We start from the raw sequence: 21,847 nt of genomic DNA, 5'->3' as shown, positions 1-21,847 counted from the left end.
TTTTTTCTTTTTTTTAATATACATATGTACCATAAACACTGTATCAAGCTTAAAGGATGATATGCTGAGAAATAATAGAGAGATATTTCTTGGCCAATTGTTGTTGTTTTTGTTGTTTTTTTGTCGGTTACTGCTGGCTCTTAAGTAAATCCCAAAACAAAGAACATATATTTTCATAAATATAGAATTTCCATGCCCTTTTATTGAAATTACATTTTTGTGTGCATTTTTTTTTTGGCATGTCTGTTCCAGAATCCGAGTGTCAAACGGAATTAGTCAGTGGAATTTTTGTTGTTGTTGCTGTTGTTGCCTGTTGTTGAAATCGAAATTGAAATGCAAAGCAGAGTAAATAACATAAAATGGACAACGAGTTGGCATTGGCATTCAAAATTGTTGATAAATTTTCGGCCTATGCTTTTGACACTGAGCTGTTGCCAAGGTCGACAATTAGCTGCTACGACAGTAACAACAGCAACAGCAACAACAACATTACCAGCACTAGCCACAACAATAACAACAACAACAACAACTATAGCTATTCAAATATGCACAGGTGCGAATGGATCGGCAGAGCGCTTGCTGGCATTTAAATGCATTTACTTGGCTAGACGTGGCAGCAACATCAACATCAACAATTACAGCAAACTACAACAGCAACAACAACAATTGCGGCAACTACAACAATGAGCATTTAATTACACAATTACCCCGCGTCGCTTGTTCGTTGTCTATTTTCAATTTCAAAGTCAAGTGCAAAAATCCAAGTAAATTCAAATGAAATAAAATCAAAGGGGGGGGCTGCAGGGGGGGGGGGAAGCAACAAAATATATACAATCACAACAATGATGATGATAGCGATGGCGATGGCGATGGCGATGACGTCGGCAGCAGCTCATTAAAATGCCGCTGAGTACACACGATTGCTTACGCATCGCCCAGCGCTCAATTTCCTTCTTCTTCTTTTTTGTACCTAACCCCCCACAATTCCCAACTGTCCAAATACCAGTTGGACACCTGTCGCACCGATAGCCTCGTGACTTGGCCCGCTTACGTCGCAGACGTGAGCAAGCAGAGATGTGTAGAGACATTGTATTCCCCACAATATCCTTAACATTTGCATCAAGATCTGCGATTATATTTCCCATTTCCCCTTAATCCAGCGGGCTGATTCAATTCCCAGTACATGAGCAATTCATAGACACATTTTCGAATAAATAAATTGTATTTATTTTATTTAATAAATCAACAAATTATGCTGGCGATACAGATTACCAGAAGATGTTCTTTACATTCATTTACAGCAAACATATAGAATAATTTGATGCTATAATTATAAAAAATTACTATACTATGCAGTAATTTATAATAATAATAATAATAATAATAATAATAATAATAATAATAATAATAATAATAATAATAATAATAATAATAATAATAATAATAATAATAAATAAATAAATAAATAAATAAATAAATAAATAAAAAACTATAATGTCTCCGACAGGTTGGGCGAATTTAATTTCCTATTTGGCCAGCTATGCTCCGATCTTGAGCAACCTTTATATGCACAAATGCCAGAGAGATGCTGAGGCAAAGTTTGCTGCCTGTATGTCCTACAGTCTTCAATATTGAGGCGTTCATTCAGACAAACACATAATTGGAACAATGGACGCAGAAGCTGGCCTACAGAGCTGTCTAGAACGTAAAAAAATTGCTTATACTATAGTTTGCAAATCTGTGACTAACCGCGTGCTCAGTTCTTTCACGATATAAGGTGCGTTCCCAAAGCAAATGAGTCTTTTTATAAATGGAAACACAGAGCTAATATTTTGAAAAAAAAAAAAATAAATAAATAAAAAGGTTTTTTTATAAAATCACCTTCCGACTCAATCCAAAACCTATTCGAACGAGTGTTTCTTCAGAAGCCTTCGACATCCCTAAAACGCTTTCTTCCAATGGCAAATCCAATTCCCCGAAAAAGTAATACTGGGGATAATGGGATATTTTGGCAACAAACGATGAAACCGATTTTTGCAAAAATAGAAGAGTTAGAAGAAGAATTTTTGATTATAATTTGTTGCAGAGCAAAAGTTGCTTTATAAATTCTAAAATCTATCTTTAAAAGGGATTTGATAAAAAGCGAGTAATTATAGGTCTATAGAAGAGTTAGAAAAACAATTTTTGATTATAATTTGTTGCAGAGCAAAAGTGGCTTTATAAATTCTAAAATGTATCTGTAAAAGGGATTTGATAAAAAGCGAGTAATTATAGGTCTGTAGAAGAGTTAGAAGAAGAATTTTTGATTATTATTTGTTGCAGAGCAAAAGTTGCTTAAAAATTTATAAAATCTATCTTTAAAAGGGATTTGATAAAAAGCGAGTAATTATGGGTTAATCAAAGAGTTAGAAAAACAATTTTTGATTATAATTTGTTGAAGAGCAAGAGTTACTTTAAAAACTAACCAAACAGGAGAACTATAGTAGGATCGGATTAATTATTCACTCGTTTATTCTTTGTTTGTTTTTGCACAGTTCCAATAAATTCAATGAACAATATAATACTCCTCCTGCTAAAATTCCTGTAATTTAAATAAATGTTGCAATTTTTGGAGGCGTCTTTTTCGGGCATTATCGTTAAGATGTTTAATTTCTCGACAACTGTTTAGATCCCAATTAAGATTTGCAGATGAAAACAATTGAAATTCTTGTGCACACATTGTTAATCGGCGTTACAAAAATGCTTCGATTTTGATCTGCATAATGCCCGGCATCCTACTCTCCTGTGCCCGTACCCGTACCCTTACCCGAGCCTGTGCCTGTGCCAGTGCCTGGGAAGGCGAATAAATAAACAAGCAATCAGCAGGGCCGGCCAGAATTTGTGCTCAACATTTTCTTATGCAAATTAAAGAAACATAAATCACTTTTTGTGCGGCAATCTCCATGGACTGCAAACTTTTCCCTGCTTCCTGCTGGGGGTTCATTTATGCAAAATAATAGACAACGGACTACCAGTAGTAGCCGGCTATATCAGGTTGCCAGGTTGCCGGTTTGTTACTCGTGGGTCGTCGCCAGACAGGCAGGTGGCAAACGCTGCACCGCCGGCGGCGGTCGCAAAAGTTCGCGGCCAAGCGATGCTGACACGTGCATAATTACGAGCGCATTATGCCATGCTTGGGCCGACTTGGGGAAGGTGGGGGGAGGGGGTTTCGCGGTAAAAATTACGACAGAGTAGTGGAGTAAGGGCATCCCTTGCTTGGTTTCAAGTAACAAATGACTTGTGGCCATAAATATGCAACACACACACACACACACACAGATCGCAATTGTATATAAATAATTGTAATTAAAAGCTAATAAAAACCAGAATGCATTTCATTAATAATTATTATAAGAACGGCATGGTTTAGCAAGTAGTTTACGATCTCCAAGAAAAATGCAAGCATTTTATAGCACTCTTTACAGGCAGCCCAAGTGCAATCGTTACTCAACACTACTAAAATGGTGGCAATGGGGATTCGCTTCCAACACCCTTCTACGCAACTTACATATTTTTTTTAAATTTGTATGAAAGCTTAGTGGATTTACATATCTTTAAGAACAATGGAAGCATTTTACAGCACTCTTTACTGGCAGCCGAAGTGCAATCGTTACCCAACACTGCTAAAATGGTGGCAATTGTGATTAGCTTCCAACACCCTGCCACACAACCTATTTATTTTATTAAGTTTGTATAAATGCTTAGTTGATTTACATATCTTCATATTTGTGTATATTTATTTAATTACAGCCCACTCCTTCTTTCAGTGCCCAATTCCCTATGCGATGGACATTTGAAAACAAACAAGAGAAATGTCGCATTTGATTGACGAAAGTAATAAAGAGCGGAATAAAAACAAAAACAATCGTATCCCACCGACGCGACGACTGACTGCTCAGCATAGTGCTTCGCATGCCCCCAAATCAAAATATTCATGCATATTTATGTATCTTCATTTGTTATGCTGAATTGGCAGCAGGGTCAGAAGCACGTGTTAATTAAAATGAAATTAATTTTGTAAATAACCGGCTTGAAAATCGAAATGTCTGTAACTAGCTGCTGTATGATTAACAGCAATGTTAGCACTTAACAGCGCCACTGTTAAGTGCATGGCAACACAACACGCAACATGTTGCGGTCCACTGTCGCAATGTGCCAGGCGAACATGTTGGAATAGTCTGTTACACACACACACGCACACACACACACGCCACACACATACATGCGTTATTCAAACTGTTGCGCGGGATGCGCTTGTGTTGGCGAGTATTTGTGTGCCTGCCTGCTGCTGCATTTCGTGTTTTTGTAAAGCAATAAAAATCACAAATGTTGATAATAAGTCATACGTGTATGCACCAAACGTTTAGCAACATTTTGACGTTTCCATCAATGATTTTTGGAACACCAGTCAGCATCAATGCATCTTTATACTTATTACAGGCTTACAGATTACATATATGTATGCATAAATAATCATTGGCTGCGTTCAACAAATTATAATATTTAATTAGATCGAACAATAACAGTATCGTATTGGTATTGGTTGAAGCGGCAGCGCTGTGCCAGCCACACAATTTGTCAAAGCGGCAGGCGCGCATGCGTACGTGCTTTGCAACCAGCAGTAGCAGCAGCAGTCAACAGTAGGAGTCCCAACAACAGCAACATCAACAACAACAACGAACGCCTTGTAATGGTCATGGCCCAAACAAAACATGTTGCGCACACAAAGCCACTATAGCAACGCAACATGTCGCTAGCCGCCGCTTGATTCATTTTCACTCGTACTCGTCCGTTTGTTTAGTCGTTAGCCGGCATTCATTTGATTCGCAACGAAGTGCGCGTCGCTGGCGGTAGTTTCTTGTCCGCTTTGATAAAACTGGTCGCGTAGTTTCGTACGAATTCTTTTACGTTAATTTGGCGCGCCAGTTTCCCAGTTTTCTTTGTAAGCCAATAAAATATACATATGTATGTTAATAAAATGAACATATAAAACAATAAAAAAATTAACAAAACAACGAATTATAATTATAAAATAAAGCGAAAAAACGAGTCGGGAGCATCGCAAATGCAATTGATTAGAAAGTGCATTTACTGTTGTTTAATTGCCGCAGGACAAGTGTCGGTGTCGGTGTAGGCGTCGCTGCCGCCGCTTTCTTTTGCTCTGCATTTTGCGTTATTCGTCGCGTTGCGTTGCGTCGCGTCGCCGTCGCTACGTTCACGTGTTATGCGTGCGTGTCTTTTTGTTGTGTTCGTTCGCGCTTCCTTTTTTATGACCGCTCTTATTCCCATTGCATTTCGGGCTGATCTGTGCGTTCGTCTTTCTCTATAATATTCGTCGTTTTTTTTTGTTGTTTTTTTTCTGTTGTGTGTATAAAATCAAAAAACGTATGTATGCATGTTTGTATGTACATAGCCATTACAAGAGTAACGACAAGAGTAATTTTTTGTCGTGCAGTGCGTGAATAAATTAAATCCAAAAAAAAATCTTCATCATTCAGAAAAGTCAAGCAAAGGCAACACGTTAAAGGAGGAGAAGTGGCCGCCGCGGCAGCTACAACGAAAATAATTATATACATACACACACAAATACATACATACATACATTCATATGTACAAGCAAATAAGAAAAAATTCCAACAAGTTGAAAGAAATTTAAAACCGGATTCAATACCAACAACAAATAGCAACGACCGTCAGACGGCACAACAACAACAAGTACAACAAAAATTTGCTGCTGCTTTGAACTACACTACCAATAACAACAACAAAAGCAACAACCACGCAAACGCAAACGCACAACTCTTGCTGCGTTGTCGTCAACGTCTTCACTGATCCTCAGCAGCAGAGCCGCAGCCGCAGCATCCAGCAGCTGCCAGCAGTGCAGTAGTTGTTGTTTCCTCTGTAAACTGTAAACTCTGTGAACAGGCGCAGCAGGAGCGACAGAGCGCTCTCCGTGCATTGGCTTTGTGCTCTCTTTCGGCATTAGAAGGTGAGTGGCATGCAGAAAACAGAAAACAGATAACAGGCGAAAAATTTGTGCTTAGAGATCAACTTCTGTGTTATGCCTGTGTTGTTGTTGTTCTATTTAATTTGCTTGCTTTGTGCGTACGCATGCATGTATGTATGTATGTATGTATGTATGCACATGCATATATATGTATATTTATATATGTATGTGTGTATAAACGAATGTTTGCAAGGCTAGGTCAGTAATTGGTCTCTACTCTTTGTTTGTTTGTTTGCTCCCCTAATTGAAAAATTCTCGGAGACAATTCTTATGAATTGTTTCAATACGATTATAGTAAATACTAATACATAGATTTATCATTTGCTCCAGCAAGCTGATCAAAATGTCTGGCTGTCTACCAATTGTTTGTGTTGGTTGATAAAAAAAATGAAATGTCCAAATAAATGTTATAAATAAAGATAAAAAGTAATTGATCGGTTTAAATAGCGATATCATTATGATTTATGTAGGTATACTTGTATACAGACTTAATTGGTCTGGGTGTTTCGTAATAAAACTTGTCAAGGAGTGTTTGTTTTCTAATAAAAAATAAATAGAATGGAAGTTTGTCGTGTCTTAGTTTTAAAACGATTGCTGGCTAGACGGGTTTCGGTATTTCAAAAGAGTTTTCAGGATACAAATGGGGCTCACAGCTAACTCAAAATTTCTAAGGCAGATTGAATTTCGGAATAATATTATTTATTTGCAAAATTGTCTGTAACTGTTCCTGGCTGTTTGCAAAAAAGCTAACGATAAATCGCTTTACTGTTTTGAAAAACACTTAAAAGATCTTGCTACGCAATTATGAACGCTACAGCTGTGCTCAAAATAATAGTAGTGCTATTTCAAAAATGTTGCTCGATAAAAAAATTTATGAAATGGTGTTTTATTTATTAAGTATACTATATTAACAAGTAAATCAAAGTATGTATTAAAGGAAGGTATGCCTGGAACGAGTGTCAATTTCAATTCTCGGATCCGATAAAGCAACATTTCATGCCTAATAGAGTACCAAAAACCTGAAATCTTTCGATCTCAAAATCCCTCTAGGAACCAGTCGCCAGAAAGTTGTTCTCCCGCATTCCCCTAGGCTCTGGCATGTTGGATTAAAGTCCTAAGTGCGATTATAACCGGCTTGGGAAACCCAAAATATCAACTTACCCAATGGGGGCCAATATGCCATTTCATCAATACACCGATTCGGTCAGCATAATGTGACAGGTGTTGGCCAATGGCAGCATTGGGGGGCAAAAGCCAACCGCGTCAACGAAAACAATAACAATAGTAGCAATGAAAAGACAAAACAAAAACAACAACAACAACAACAGCAGCAGCAGCAAAAAAAAGCGCTGACATAATGAGCTAAAAAGCTAAAAACAATGTGTGACTGACTCTCTCCCTCTTCCACTCCCTCTCCCAGTCTCTGGTGTCGTAGCCCCCCCTGGCCCCAGAGCAACGCCGGCTGTCACGTCGGCAACAAGAAGCATAAGTATAATTGTAGATGCATATGCATATTCATATGTTAATGCTTTGTGTGGCGCTTGGCGCCGTGGTAATTACAACAACAACAACAACTGCAGCAACAATAACAATTATAAAAGCAACAACCAACAACACACACTTCTAGTGCATATCTAGTTATGACAAATGCTGTTAGCATTGCACTTTGCACAATTTTGAGGTTGGTCGCTTGCTCGACTTTTACACACGTACATAGATATATACATACATACATACATACATATATGGATATATTTGTATACCCATGTAAGCGTGTCGGTTCGTACACTAAATAAAAGGTCAACTAGGAAAGGCGATAAATGAATAAAATAACATCCATATAGAATAATCACAAAAATATTTATGAACAGCTAAGGAGTGCTTATTGAATGCTTATCGAAATTCTGATTAAAATCAATTGATTAGTCAGTCGCTAGTGGGAGTTCCCGCGCTTCGTCAACTCGTCAGCAACATTCAAAAAAAAAAAAGAGCCACACAAATGTATAAATAGAAGGCATTCATACTTCCCATTATAACAAAATTAAAACTCACCTAAGTGCAGCTGCCAGATCAGCAATGGTTTCTTTTTAAACATAATTGATAATGATCCTACAAATTAATAAAAATATATATGTAGTCTTTCTACGAACCAAATACAAAGAAAATTGACATGAATATAATGAATAAATAATATGAATGTTTTTAAAGTTCTAGCCTTTCGTCAATCATTCAGTTATCAAATGAAAACACAAAATCCAAAACATCAAGGACATTCATTAATTAAATCATATAATTGTTTTTAAAAATTTCGTAAGAGAAATTCGTTATCTTCAATAGTCGAAGTGTCGTTTTATATTTCCTGTAGACCCATAAGTCTTAAGCGATCAGAGTCTTCTGCATTTTTTTTAAATTATAGATTTTTGTCTTGGTGTACCAGTTTTTCCAAAAAAAAAAAAAGCCCGCCACAAATTACGTTAATTCTTTAAGTATGAAACCCATGTTTGTTTAAAAAACCCAGACTTTTCAAACAAACTTCAGAGGCCATTCCAGAAACCAAAAACCATACATACATCATAGAACCATAGATCCGAATTTTTAGTTTCCTATCGTTGATCGCTAATCAGTTAGATATTATATATACATACATACTCGTATATAGATTGGTGATGGAAACTTCAAAAAATAATTCAATGGACATTTATTCGTAAAAACTTTAATACCTATTAATCCAAATGATTTTCATAACCTATAAATCCAAATAATTCTCATGAATTGGCATTTATATTTTCACCACATACCACATATCTTTTTAATGACATTCAAGTCTGGACTTGAGCTGGACAGTCCGAAATAGAACTCCAAAGAAAAACATGCCTTAAAAAGTTTGGTTGCAGGATAAATGTTTCTCCAATCGGGCTGTCATCATCAGAAGGGAATCACAATATTGATACTCAAATATTGGAAATGGTTCATCCCTTCCGCCATCACTCACTTTTTGTGTTCAAAACAGATATGGAAGCAGATTTATTTTCAACCAAAAGTTTATTTTTGTCTGAATAAACAAACAAAAGAGTCCAGATTTGGGAGCTTCAGCGTTCTTTTTCATATCCTGTTAGATACCAGCCGTCTTCCCTTAACATCGGTGACATTTTTTCTCTACGTGTGTTTTTTGTTGTTGTTGTTGTTGCATTTTGTTACACTTTCGATTCAGCGATTAAAGCCATGGTATCTTGGAGATGTGCTGTTGTTGCTGTTGTGTTTACTTCTGTTGCGTACTTAACAACACTGTGATAATTTCCAATTAAAGTATTGGGCCAGGCCCCAACCAAAATGCCACTCGCCAGGTGTTTTACAGGCTTTTGGGCTCCCAGACTTCCTCCGCAGGTCTCGCCAGCGCCAAAGTTTTCTTCTCTGTTTTATAATTTTTATTTATTTATTTATTTTTTATGTATTTCATTCGTTGTTGTTTATGTTGTTGTATTTTCTGTTTTTCGCCGGCGAGCGATAAACGCGAATGCCGGCATACTCGCATAATACCGCTAATTGAATTAGCGCCTCATGCCGCCCGGGCACCAAAAACCAAATTGGATTAATGCCGAATATGTATTGTATCGGAAGAGACTGAGGGAGCATTTAGTAGAACATTTGCGAAAGGGCGCACACGGCTCAGACCACCATGAATGTACATACTCGTATATTAAAATTGAAAAATAAGACGAGAGCAATACAAAAAAAAAAAAAAAAAAAAAAAAAACCAAAAAAAAGAGCTCAGCAATTGTTGCAAAAAAATATTGCAACAATAACAATAACAGAAACGAGGCAACGGGTCAACAGGCTTCAAACAAATGAAAATAGTCGTCACATTTGTTGTTGTTGTTGGTGGTGTTGCTGTTGGCATATCTTTTATGGCCACGATATCGATATTTTGATTAGAAGTGGTTTTTTTTTTATATTTTTGCGCTGCTTTTGAGTCTGCCATGCAGATGGAAAGCAACGTTTGTAAAGCGAAAAAAATGGTTGTAATGTTAACAATAATATAAAAAAAAAATTAAGAAAAAACGAAAACAGCTGGCAAATTCGCATTCGGACAATGAATGGGTCTTGTTGAAAAGTTTTCGAAAGCAAACATCGAATATAACAATTATGATGATGTCTGTGGGCTACAAAGCGAAATATCCGCACAAAACATAAAATCAAATCCCGATAAGCGTTCGTTTGAATGGCGTTTTATGTCAACAATAACGAAAACCTATTGGAAATGGATTAGTTATGCAATAGTTGGAGAGTACTTCCTGGACACCAAGCCATGAGGGATTCCCAAAACGAACGCATTGGAAATTATTTCCTAAGCCAGATGTACAGGAGTGAATCTATTCTTTTCATTAAAATCTCAAGGCATAAAAGCCGTTGTTAAGAACAGTAGTAGGAGCGAAAAGTATTGATTATGATAGTATAGTCTCTCATACTATACATAAGAGTATACATAAGAGTAAACAAGTAGACAATTATATATAAATTATGTGTGCAAAGTTTGGTTTAGGTAGCATTTGAAATGTGGACGCTATTGACGAAATTCTGTAGCGGGGGAAGGGGGGGAAAATTAAAAAAAAAAAAATAAACTCGTCCTTACTCGGACCTAGGAGAATCTGGATGCCAACTTTGGTTATTCTAGCTTTTATAGTTTCTGAGATTCTCGCGTTCATCCAGACGGACGGACATGTCTAGATCGATTTCTCTCGTCATGCTGATCAAGAATATATATACTTTATGGGGTCGGAGATGCTTCCTTCTGTATGTTACATACTTTGCACAAACCTAATATACCCTTTTTACCCTACGGGTACAGGGTATAAAAAACATTGATTATGATAGTATAGTCCCTCATACTATATATACGAGTAAAATAAATTGTAATTTTTTCCAGAATATTTCATTTCGATAAGCAGAACTTCAAATACATACAAACAGCGACAAATTTTTGGGAAATCAGATAATTCTCTAGAAATTGTTTTTTATAGACCAGTTAAATAAATTGAACATTTTTCCAGAATATTTCATTTCGATAAGCAGAACTTCAAATACAAACAAGGAACAATATATTTTGGGAAATTCAATAATTCTCTAGAAATAGGCTCAAAAGTTCCCTAATCGAAATGGAATCTAATTTGTTATTCTTTTCGAAATAAGCATCCAACAATACTTGAAAATTCAATAATCCTTCAGAAATTTTGTTCGATACACAGAACTTCAAATACAAAAATCCAACAATATAATTTTAGAAATTCAATAAATACATATCTAGAAATTGGTTTCAAGTTTCCCCAATCGGAATGGAATTTAATTTGTGACTCAGTGACTCACTCGCTATATCAGCTGTTACTTCCACTTGATCTTGAACTCGATTTACATTCGATCGACGATTCATGTTGCGCCATAACTTTGCATTAATAAGCGCAATAAGTGTCGGAGCTCAAATGTGACAGCTACACAGCAACAAATCACATAGAGTTCTAATTAAAATTAAAGCCGACGAAATACAAAAAAAAAAAAAAAAAAAAAATAAATAAATTGTTTAATGAAAACAAATCACAGGCGGCCCTCATTTGAAGAATAAAATAACACACAATTCGATTTCAATTGATTTTATCGCCTCGAATCAAATCGAGATAAACGGCGCCGACGCCGATCGACAGCCGACAAACGACAAAAGACAGCGGACAGACGAGAGCCGAAAACCGAAAGCGACAAATGCTTTGCATATCGAACAATTAATTATTCATTTAATTGGCACATACGGCCGCCCGCCCGATCTTACACATCTATATGTATCAGATATGTATCTGCCCAAATGAGTTTTGTGAACCTCAGCGCAAAATTTTGTTTGGAAATGTGCGCGACCTCAAGTGTTGGGCGCTTTTGAGGCTCCCGTTGATAAGATTTCCTCCTGAAAAGCCCCAAAATGTTTGTTTCCCACATTTATTTGTCGAAATTTGGTAATAGGCTGTTTAATCATATACATATATACGTACATATTTAAGTATATTGTGAAAATATCAAATATCAATAGAAGATAGCATTTCTTACCCATAAACCCAAATAGCGCAGAGACAGTTAATTGTAATCAGTTAATGAATTGCTGATAAATCAAGCGTAAGATAATTGGGCAATAAGTTATTACTTAAATGTAACCAAGTAATTTATTAGTGAAGCTCTTTACAAGTCTGCGATAGTGCTTGAACAATGCTCTGATTGATAAGTCTCTATAAAGTTATTAAAACGATTACATAAATATCAGAGAAATGATACACTTAAAACATAATTAAGTAATATATACATATATGTATATATAAATAAAGATTGACGAAATCTTGTTAACATATACTGACTTCCCAGTCCCTGCCATAAAAAATAATTATAAACTTTTTTGCCCTAAGAAAGGGGTCTTCTCCAATTCTTGCAAACACACCCAATGGAGTAGTTTGGATCGTCTTTAAGACACACACACTATGTCCATCAAAGCTGTTCAGTTGTTGAATAAATATTTATGACTGCTTGAAGACCACAAACAGTTAATTGCAGATGATGATCATTCTTTGTTCTGTCCCATGAAATTCTCAGAAAGTTAAGCACCAGTCTTCTGAATATTAGAATCTATTTATGCTTGTAGTTAGTTACAAGTCTGCGATAGTGCTTGAACAATGCTCTGATTGGTAAGTTTCTATAAAGCTAATAAAATGATTACATAAATATCAGAAACACGATACACTTAGAAGATGAAGAAACGGGTCTTCTCCAATTCTTGCAAACACACCCAATGGAGTAGAAGAGTTAAATGTTTTATACTTACGTTTGGATCGTCTTTAAGACAAAGCTGTTCAGTTGTTAAATAAATATTTATGACTGCTTGAAGACCACAATCAGTTAATTGCAGATGATGATCAGTCTTTGTTGTGTCCCATGAAATTTTCAGAAAGTTAAGCACCAGTCTTCTGAATATTAGAATCTATTTATACTTGTAGTTAGTTATTTTGTTGAGAGAGGCATTCCTTTTGTTTAATTGACTGGAGAATGAAAACAAAGGCAAATGCATTCATTATAATGGGTTTAAAGCTCTTTCTCTTTCCGGGCCTTTCGAACCAACACTTAAGCCGAAATCAAGTAAGTTTTATGATTGGCATTAAAAATATATTATGCATTGAAGTTAATTGTGTATTCATACAGACATATTTATATATAGATATATATATTATTTGCAGAAGCATTCATGTACTCATATGTATTCCTGCATTTGTTTACTTATGCAAAAAAGAAAGCTCGGTTCGTGCAATGATCATCTGATGGCCCTAAGGCCATGAACTACATACATCATTCAATCATATTCATTCATCACAGCAAAAAAGCCAGTGGAGCTGGAGAAGAGAAGCAAAACACTTGAGGCTCTTTTCAGCATTTCATGTCTAACTAATTAAAAAGTTATCCGCAAATTTTTTGATGTCTTTTTGATTACAGACCGATGGCTGGCTGGCTGGCTGGCCTGCCCATCGAAAGTCCCCCAAATATTTGCTTTGATTTCATGCAATTTTTTTGTAAACATCTACAGACATGCACATATACATTTGTATTTATTGGGGCGAAAGGCCTCAAAACAATGCAAAATGAAGTACTTATATGAATGACTCGCACTGTACTAAATGAATGCTGGCCAATGGCAGTGGGGGAGAGGGGGTTGAGGGGGCTGTGTAGGTGGGGGAAGTACTGTTGATTGCAGAGGCTTCAATTTCACATTGAATGCTAGTTCGTGTTGTTTATTCGAATTCGGGCATTTGCCTTACCTTAATTCCGAACAATATGTGAAATTTGAGCTTTGACTTAAATTTCGCGTACATGCCCCGCCTCCCCCTCCGCCCCCACCCTCACCATCGACCCTGCCACTGACCCTCGTGCTCGTAATTAGACAGACGATGAGGCAAGCAATCAAGCAATGGGAAAGTTGTACGGCTGTGGATGTGAATGGCATGGATTTGTGTGTGTGTGTGTGTGTGTGTGTGAGAGTGTGAGTGTAGGTGATGATGCATCAATGAATACTTATCAATCATTTATTGCTCAATCATGGCCTGAATAAACTTAAGCCTCTTACAACGATAAGTGCTTATATGTGTGACCTGAAATCGGGTCGGTATCATCCAACACGTTAAGTATGCAGTTATTATTATTATTATTCGGTCATCAATTCTTTCATAAATGAATTGCCTTTCAACTTTTGATCGTATAACCCCATTCCTTCCGCATGGTACCGCATGGTACTATAAATCTATTTTTATGGATGCAATTCAATTTATTATATATTTATTGGTTTCCCCTAATTAATGTTCTTAATTGAATGTTTCCTCACCGAACACATTTATTTACAATCTCCCTATCAAAGGCGTGTTGCTTATCGCTATTATGGACAAACTTCCATACTTCTATAACTTATTTATAAGATAAGGGCAAGCGTTGTAGAAGAGTTGTAATCGTGACAGGTACTTGGACACTTTGATATCAGCAGACCTATTGATCATCATTGTTGTTACTGGGTCATTTGGCGTTATCGTTACAAGGCAGCAAGATCAGTTTAGAACCAGCCCAATATTCGGTCATACTTGTATAGCTCTAAATAGGTTACATATGTATAGTATAAATCAATCAATAGCTTAATTATGAAGGAGGGAGCACCGTTGTTGAAAATTCGACTCACAATGGGGGGAAGGGAAACAAACTTTTGTCAGAAATGTACGTTGAAATAAACTCTAGTTAGGCTGCAAAGAGAAGTTGAGCTAGAATTAAAAGTTAGGAAAAGTGGAAAGAAAGTTAAACCATATTAAAAGCTCATAAACGGACTGCTATGTGGTTGTAAATAATAATAAAATAACATAAAATGTTACGGAAAATTAAGGAAAATTTTCTTGCTCAAGTTAGTATCAGGACTCTCTTTATGTAACTATATATTTTTTAAAATTTATTTATGCATCTAGCTGGCTATCTCTTTTACGAACTATCCATCTATCTAATTGTATTTATCCATCCATCTATCTATTTTGCTGCAGCTTTATAACTCTCTATCTCCACATCTATGTACATTTCTACCTATGATGGTTTGGAAATTTCATTTTCATCGCTGTTCTCCATCTCTCCTCTCTAGCTGTTCTCCCTGTCTGCCCCATCCGCCTCCCCCTCCCCCTCCCCCTGTACCCAGTGCAATGTTTACCACTAAATGCGCCAACCTTTTGAGCAGTTCTTATTCCCATGGTGTTGCTCGTAGAAGGCAGCCAGACAAACCACAAAAACTGAAATTTCTTTAGCTGATTTATTGTAAAATGCGCTTATTATGTTGTTTTTGTTGTTGCATCTCAGTTTGTTCTTGTTGTTGTTGTATTTTTTCGTATTTCCACTTCAATTGTCTGCTGTGCGGCGGTGTTGCATGTTTTTTTTTTTTTTTTTGTTTTTTGGCTGGCTTGAAATTATTTTATATTTAGCTGCCTGGCTGCCTGGCTGGCCCAGCATCTTCTTCTTCTTCTTTTCTGCATTCCCCTCCGCTGCCACATCTACACCCCTTGTGTGTCTGTGTGTGTGTGTGTTCTTCGTGCTACAAGCATGCTCTTGTCGTCTGGGCTTCTTAAGAGTTTTCGCTGTTGTTGTTGTTGTGGTTGTTGATTTTCGCGCACTTCTTGGCTGCTCACGAAAAATACGCAAAAAAAAAGAAGAAAAACTACTCGCAATGAGCAACGATGAGTGAAAAAGTGCACAATGAATGTTTCGTGTGGCATGATGTGAGAAACGTGTTGATGCTGCTAGATGGAAGAGGGTATGGGTGTGTGGAAAATGGCATGGGGAAGAGGGAAGGGGGCGAGGGGTAGCATACTAGTTCATGTATATACATATATTGCAATTGTTGGTCAGAAATAGACATTAAAGTGCAAGTGAAATCGTTCAATCGCCGGGCATAGCCCTTTTCTTCTATAACTCCCTACCCCCAGCAATTGGCTTTATCAATTGAGGCCCCCTCTCCCTCCCTACCCTCAAACCACGCCCATTCAGTTGCATCTTGCCACAAACGTCAGCTCCCAAACTCGACTCGACTCGACCCTCCAGTGCCGCCTTCTCCCCACTCCTCCCATGCCCCCATTCTCCCAGTCTCTGACAAACTTAAGTCCCAGTTGCCTTATCCATGGAGCATACAATGCCGTGCATTATTGTTGTTCTTGTTGTTTTTGTTTGTTTGCTGTTGCCTCGATTTCCACAGCTGTGCAACACGTGTGAGACAACGACGACCAACAAACAACGAACGAGGATGATGATGATGTTGGGGATGGAAATGGGGATGGGAGAGGACGACAGGAGTCGCCCCCAATTTCGAGGAATTCATTTGGCCCCAAACGACTGTTTTTGCTTTTGTTTTTCCGCTCTGACCGACCGCCCGTCCGCCTGTCTGTTTGCTTTTTGGTAATCGTGGTTTATTTTTTATTTTTTATGCACTTTGTGGACAAGTCAGAGTCACACATGCTCGCAAGCACATACATATATACATACATACATACATTGGTACATACTCGCATGTATATAGGTTGGCACGTGTGTGTGCGTGTGTGTGTGTGCGAGTACTTTTTGTGTAATTAAAATAATAATAATGGCGCATTGCACGAGTGCCTCGCTTTGGGGGGCTGCTCTCAAGCCGTCTAGGTGTGAATAATTTGCTGCTCATTGCAATTGTTTTCTTGTTGTTGTTGTTGTTGTTGTTGTTGCTGTCGCATGTCTTGTTGTTGCCGGCTTAGCTTTTTGCATAGCATTTACAAGTAATGATGTGTTTACAGATTTCTGCAGCATTTGGGGGCATTTGCGAAAATGTGACTCATCAGCTCTCTACCTCCCTATCCCCTCTCTCTCTCTCTCTCTCTCGCATTCTCAGATCCTAACGAAATTTTGAAACGGAAATCAAACAAATTGCTTATAACAGATAAATACATTTGCAATCCAAGAGCTTTCGAACAACCCACTAATACAAAACGAACATAAACAACGGCCGCTGTTGACAGAACTTGGACAGAAAATTGTTTCGTGGCTATAACTTCCTTTAGAGATTGTCTACAAATCAATAGTTGCATAATATTTTGGCGGTTATCAGCAATAGCTTCAACTAGAGAAGTTTGGGGAAAACTAGTACTCCTTTCTCGCGTCTGAAAAGAAAGTGTGCCCTTCGTAACATCTTGGGTTTTCGGCAAGGTAGCATTAAAAATAGAGCTGTAGTGCCACGTTTTTAAACATGTTCTTAATTTGCACAAATGGTAGCTAATAATAGGGTAGAAAGTCACATCCGACTCCATTCAGTATATATTCTTAAACATTCTTCATATATATATTCTTAAACACTAAATCGATGTCCGTCTGAATGAACGGCTGCATTTCGGAAACGTCCAAGTCCACATTGTCTAGACTTGGTATGTAAACTCTCCTCCTTTTGTTGTTATTCCTCCCTTGCTTCTCCCGCTACAGAGCCTTATCCACAATTCTTCTCTACCTTTTTTTTTGTTCTTCTTCTGCAGTCAGACTTGCTCGTCTGTAACATTCCCTCCTGTTTGAATTAAAAGTTAATTTGTTCCCCCCACAGAGACCGCTTGAAAGACAACATTTAAAAAAGAACAAACTTCATTTGATTTTAATTGCTTTTATTAGTTTATTGAAGTTCGTTGTATAATCGAATAAAGTATCATCATGAGTGTTCAATTGTTTAACACTATTTTTAGCTGATTTGCTGCCTTGATTTATTTTGTCTTAATCATGTGGTGAGGTTGATTACACGTTTCTCAACAAACTATCTTATCTTTTTTTTAATTTCCTATGAGGAATACTTGTATATATATATATACAAGTATATAAATATGGAGATAACCAAATCTATAATGACAATAGCAATAAATAATGACAATAATAATAGTTCCCAGTGGCGATCGTGATGCTTAGAATCACGAAATTCTGAGAGTAAACCTTTTCCAAATAGAACTCTATAGCTTAGAACAATCAACCGCTTAATATTTAGGGGAAAACCCTCAGGTTGAAAGAATCGGAATACTTGTACTTATCCCTTAGAACGAGAAGCATACTCTCCGTACTACCCAATTTTTAACGAAATATGACAACCCTATTGGATGGCTTATTCGTTGGCATAGTTGTTGCTTTTTGAATTCCTGAATCATCATGATGTGATGCCACAGTGTTGACTGCTTTTAATCAAATCTGTCGCATCGATCATTTCTAAGCTGTGTGGTAAGCAGAAGAAGACAAAAGTTGGTTGTGATTTGTAAACTGGTCTTGACTTGTTGTGGCCAACTCCGTGGCAGCTCCGATCGTAACCAATGCGGAAGCGTTGACAAAGCCTCCTTCAACTCCAACAACAACAATAACAAATAGTTGTTGTTGCTGCTGCTGCTGCCAACGTCTTTGCCAGTTGCATGCATAATTAAAAGTGGAATCCACAAAGCTGTGGTGTGTGTGTGTGTGTGTGTGGTTCGCATGGAGGCAAGAATCGTCGGTAATTCTAGATGCGGCCAAACATATTGACAACTTGGGCGCCGCCGATATTGATTGAAAGCCAAGCTATAGACAACATTAAACCAAACGCGCGCATGCAAAACACAAAACAGATACAACAGCAACAACAACAACAACAACAAGAAAAGATGATGAAGAGAAGCAAAAAAAAAAAAAAAAAAGCGAAAAAAAATGATGTGGAAAAAATGAAGAAGCGACAGCCAAGAAAGCAAGCAAAGTAAAAATTTGCAAACGCAACCGGTTTTGGCCTTTGTTGTTTTTCGTATTGTCGTTGCTGCTGTTGTTGTTGTTCTTGTTGTTGTTGGTATTGTGTATGCTTTGAACAAATTCCTGCTGCGGCTCCCGCTGCTTCTTGGCGAAAAGAAAAACCGAAAAAAAGGAAAAAAAATGGCGTAGAGAGCAGGGCGCAAAAATTGAAGTACGGAGCCGTAGACGACGACGACGAACAGCACGATGGCGATGATGATGGCGATGATTACGATAATGACGATGATGGAGTCGACGCATGTTTTTTTCCCAAAGACAACGGCAACAACAACAACAACAGCAGCAGCAGCAGCATCGACAATACATAGCAAGCAACACAGGTTAATGATGACGATAGGCCACATCATTATCAGCATCATTATAAGCATTGAGCATTTTTCTAAAGAATTTGATGGCAATTAAAATATGTGTGTGCCTACAGCCATGATCCAACAAATAGATAAAACCAGCTAGCAACAATTGGCATTGGAATTTTCAACTTTCAGGGACTTGGTGGAGAAGCTTTCGTGTTGAAATTTGTCGAAAATATAAAACCATTTGTTTTAAGTTACATTTAAATTATTGGTTGATCATCACGCTGATCACGATATACTAATATATTAATCGACAATACACTAACATGTATATCGAATGAGGTAGAACATACATATATCGATAATAAGGACGATAGAGAACCGATTGTTAGGGAGGAAAACCTACATACCCGTATGAAGTTTAAATAAAGTGAAGAAGTGAAAGAAAGAAACCTTCGATATAGTACATATATCGATAATAAGGAATATAGAGGACCGATTGTTTAAGAGAACTAAAAGCGTGTCCGTGATAACCGGAAAACCGGGTGTAGTTTTAATAGAGTGAATATTGCGTCGTCCTTATAATTGTTTTTATTCAAATAAAATAAATAGATGCCGAACATTAAGTGAATTACCTAAACATTTCTGTTCGCAGACCAAAACCTCTTTAGCCTCTGCGATATTTCTAGGCTTGTGTCATCGTCCTGGGAGCTAGGATTATAATTATGTTTATCTATGATTTAATTTTTGTTAACAATCGAATGACAATTGCAGTTTTCTTACTATTTGATGACTTCTTTTCTTCTTTCCTCTATTACGCCTGCGATTTCTGAACGGATCAGCCAGCTAGTCAGAGCAATCAATGATCATGAATACTAAGTATTGCTTGAAGCAACATTCTAAAGTCAATCGAGCCAATTCAAAATAATTGAATTCTTCTTCTTCTAAATGATCCGCATTCATGATAGGTGCTTGGAATCGAGCGCAATGGCTGATTTTTATACCCTGTACCCGTAGGGTAAAATGGGTATATTAGGTTTGTGCAAAGTATGTAACATGCAGAAGGAAGCATCTCCGACCCCATAAAGTATATATATTCTGAATCAGCATGACGAGAGAAATCGATCTAGACATGTCCGTCCGTCTGTCCGTCTGGATGAACGCGAAGATCTCAGAAACTATAAAAGCTAGAATAACCAAAGTTGGCATCCAGATTCTCCTAGGTCCGAGAAAGGACGAGTTTATTTTATTTTTTGGAATTCCCCCCCCCCCCCCTTCCCCGCTACAGAATTTCATCAATAGCGTCCACATTTCAAATGCTACCTAAACCAAGCTTTGCACACATAATTTATATATAATTTTCTACTGTTCTTCAATTCTTTTATTCAATTTGGTCAATTCTAAGAAAAGTTATTAGCGAAACAAATTCTCGCCTATACAACCCCCACAAACTGCAGAAACAAGTTCGCTCCTCTTCTTCCTCTTTTTGCTGCTGCTATGGGCGCATATAACTCAGCGACGGAAGTTTACCTGGGTACAGGGTATTATACTGTCGGGCTTGCTCGACTGTAGCGTTTTCTCTTGTTTAAACTGTTCCCAAATCGATTCAAAGCAATTGATCGCAAATACATAATAACTTGCTTCAATTCGAGATTTTTAATTATTGTATGGTTTCAAATCATCTGTGAAAAATGTAGTAATTTTTCAAGAATAAATACATTTCTTGATGAAATCAAAAAACCCAGCGGAAGCTTTTAAACATTTATTTTTGTAAAAACAATGAGATATAGCTTCTTCTTCTTCTTTTAAATGATCCGCATTTATAATAACTGCTTGGATACTTTCCCAAATCGACTTAAACCAATTGTGAAAAATCGATATATTTTTAGTACTTGGGTACAGGGTATTGTATTTATATTGAATAGCATCATATATATTTTCCATACTAGCTACCAGCTAGTATAAAACAACTTAATTGCACTCCGAAGCATTGAGAATTGTTTTGTTGAGAGTTCTACGCATAAACATACGAGTATAATCGTAAAAGTTTCAAGAATTGGTTTATCGGTTCTAAGCATAAATGTTCCAATAAAATCGAGAACTTGATACATTTTTCTTCCAAAGTATGTGTGTACATACATATATGTTTGTATGCACATATATGTATGTATGTAATATGTATAATCGTGCTGTGAAGCTCTACAGACAAGCGCTGGCTCTGCGCTACCATCATTATCATCAAGTTGATGTTAATGAGGTGTACTCTTGAATTAATCTGGTGTATGGGCAATGCTTTCAGGGCATGCCACACAGATGTCTTTCTGTCTGTCTGTCTGTCTGTCTGTCTGCCTATCTGTCTGTTTCTGTGTGTGTGTGCGCAGAGTGAAATGTTAGTCAAACAGTCCGGTGAAAATCGCCGGGTACCTCAAACCCAAACTCCAAACTCGATGCACTTGTGTTTCTCATCAAGTGCTGGCGGCATACGAAATCAAATCTTGAGACCGAACTGAAGATGCCACCTAAGAAAGTTTTGCCTATTTGTGTGTGCACAGCCAGCAGATGAAATAAGTAATAGCTGTTTGTCCGTCCAATGGGTTGCATCGAGGGAAATAAAACAAAAAAAAAAAAATAACAACAAAAACAACATGAGCTGCAA

At 37.2% G+C, this 21,847-nt stretch overlaps 1 protein-coding gene across 3 annotated transcripts in view; it reads left to right on the top strand.

Annotated features, from left to right (window-relative positions):
• Positions 1–4,855: 4,855 nt before the first annotated feature.
• The window catches only part of LOC115627081, a 159,042-nt gene continuing 142,050 nt past the window's right edge, over positions 4,856–21,847 (top strand). For all 3 annotated transcript variants that reach the window (XM_030522632.1, XM_030522630.1, XM_030522631.1), the window contains exon 1: positions 4,856–6,028. The gene's annotated coding sequence lies outside the window, so the exon portion shown is untranslated. The remainder of the gene's footprint in view (positions 6,029–21,847) is intronic.

This window comes from Scaptodrosophila lebanonensis, unplaced genomic scaffold, assembly GCF_003285725.1.
Source record: "Scaptodrosophila lebanonensis strain 11010-0011.00,11010-0021.00 unplaced genomic scaffold, SlebRS2 tig00000092-arrow-pilon, whole genome shotgun sequence".
NCBI classification, from domain to species: Eukaryota; Metazoa; Arthropoda; class Insecta; order Diptera; family Drosophilidae; genus Scaptodrosophila; species Scaptodrosophila lebanonensis.
Note: the sequence above shows the minus strand (reverse complement) of the source record. Positions and strands in the feature narration are given on the sequence as shown.